Source organism: Babylonia areolata, chromosome 14 (genome assembly GCF_041734735.1).
Source record: "Babylonia areolata isolate BAREFJ2019XMU chromosome 14, ASM4173473v1, whole genome shotgun sequence".
NCBI classification, from domain to species: Eukaryota; Metazoa; Mollusca; class Gastropoda; order Neogastropoda; family Buccinidae; genus Babylonia; species Babylonia areolata.
In genome coordinates, this window is record NC_134889.1 from 6,656,896 (window position 1) to 6,659,395 (window position 2,500).

Below are 2,500 nucleotides of genomic sequence, written 5' to 3' on the forward strand. Positions count from 1 at the left end.
TATGGGAGAAGAGGCCGATTCTGGATGCGCAGCACTTCCCACAGGTTTTGCTGCAAGGGAAAACGTCTCCAGAAGATGAGCCCTGCTTCCTTCGCTCACGCGGCCGCAGCACTATGGACATCCCCCCCCCACCCTCCCCTGCAATACCCCCTTCCCCTCTCCCGCCCGCTCCACCCTCTCCTTCCCCTTGTTCACCATTTGCATTTACACACAGCTGACCAGTCCCGAATTGTCTGAAATTACCTGTTTGTTTAGGTCACAAAGCGTCATCATCATCAGCAGCAGTAGTTACCAGACATCAACAGCTAATTTCCCTGTGGGTCAAATGTTGTTCTACATCTTGACGTGTGTAGGTGAGTATCTAAAAGGACCGTCCCTCCCCCACCCCCACTCTTGTGACAAAACAAAGAAGTCGAGAGGAGTCCTGTTTTGATTGGTCAGCGGTCTGTAGCCATGGCAACTTGAATCGTTTCTGATTGGCTACAGAGCGGAAGAGAAAGCCACTGTGTGTGTGTTCTGCGTTACTGATAGATGGCTTGTTGATAGAATAAACAAGAAGGGGTGAATATTGTGCACGTGCGCGCGCGCACGCGTGCGTGCGTGTGTGTGTGTGTGTGTGTGTGTTCATGACTGCATGCATTAACCTTCACCCCCCCCCCCCTCCCCGGACACACACACACATTTCCCGAAACATCAACTCGCACACAAACGATTGCTGCCAGCATTCATCAGCGGTCATCAGACATCACAACCCGCACAAACAAAAAATTGTCCCTGGTGGTTATACGGTATTCTGCATCTCTGTTTGCTTGATGTATATTGTCCAGCATCTGTGAGGACACTCCTACCGCTAGCCCCACCACTGTCGGAGAGAGACAGACAGAGACAGCGACTAGACGCAGGAACGCAGGAAGTTTAACTCACTCAGTACGGCCAGTCCTCTCTTCTCCTCTACACAGACCTCTCGGATGTCCAGTGGGTGTCTCAATGACCCAACCTTTAGCTTCCGTCGTCAGAATTGTGGTATTCTTTGTCAACATTCACGTCTTCAGTATAAGAGCCTTCCGCTTGCAATATTTTGATGATGGTAATTGGGGTGAAACGCTGTTAACCTCGTCTCTTTCGCCGTTCGCATGGAAAGAGTTAATGCAAAGGCCACCAGCCTGTCCACATGAGAACACGTACACATAAAAGATAATGATTTGAAAAACTAAAAAAAACGACAACAACAAATTCAAAAGAACTGAAGGAAGAAGAACAAAAATGTTGCTAAGCCACGCAATTTTGACATTTTAAGTTGACTGAACTTCACATCAGTTCCTCTCTGGAACGGAAAATGTCTGAGACAGAGAGACAGACAGACAGACACAGAGAGATCGCAAAGCGTGCATAGTATGCATACCGTTTGCAGGTGTGCTTTTTCCTGCCAGATTACAAAGCAGCTGGTAGCCAGTGTACAAACTGAAGAACTCCAGACGTTTTATACGGCCCACGTTCCCTTGTTTGTCTATCTCACGCCCAGCTTATCAAGACATGCGCGTCGGTGTTCGCTCGTGCCTGTGCACGTACACACGCCCAAACGCGAGAGATAGAGAGAGAGAGAGAAAGGGAGACAGACAGACACATCGACAGAGAAAAAGTGTGTGTGTGTGTGTGTGTGTGTGTGTGTGTGTGTGTGTGTGTGTGTGTGTGTTTTATCTTCAGTTTAACGTATATTCACTGTAAGTGTTTTTAGACGGAAAGGAGTAGAGAAGTGGATAAAGGAAAGGGAATGCATGTGAATATTAGTGTAAAAAAGTATTCATGTTATGTATCAGAGGAAAAGTATATTATAAGAAAAAGGTCTAAAGAGATTGTGGTGTGTATTGAATGAGGTGTCATGGGAAGGAGAATATGTATATGCATATCAACAAGTATTAACCTACAACAATGTAAATATAAATAACAACATTAATTATAACACATCAAAGGAGGATACCAACTGGACTGGAGTTTAGAATTTCCGAAAACATTCTAAGCAATGAATAATCATTCAAAATCTTTTCAGTGGCTGATGAAATATTGGAAGAAAAGTCATCAACTACATCTTTAGGAATTAAATGTCTTATGCTCGGACAATGAATGAGTGTGTGTGTGTGTGTGTGTGTGTGTGTGTGTGTGTGTGTGTGTGTGTCCAGCTTCCATCTAAGAGAGAGAGAGGGGGAGACAGATATATACATTCATACGTAAGTACACACAAACACACAAGCACACAGACACAAACACACACACACACACACACACACACACACACATATATATATATATATATTTAGAGAGAGAGATGATGATGATGATGATGATGCTTTTAACTACGTGTGTTGGGTCAGGGAGAGGAGATCAATGCTGATTCAAGCTGAACAGTGTGCAGTGTGTCTTGTCTTGTCTTGTCTATTGACAGGGGAAAATAGTCAAGTACTTTGGAAAAAATTACATGTTTCTAATGCTGATTTGTATAATA

At 44.4% G+C, this 2,500-nt stretch overlaps 1 protein-coding gene across 3 annotated transcripts in view; it reads left to right on the forward strand.

Moving 5' to 3' along the window:
- The window catches only part of LOC143289775 (mechanosensory protein 2-like), a 143,200-nt gene that overhangs the window by 97,575 nt on the left and 43,125 nt on the right, over positions 1 to 2,500 (forward strand). The window lies entirely within an intron of this gene.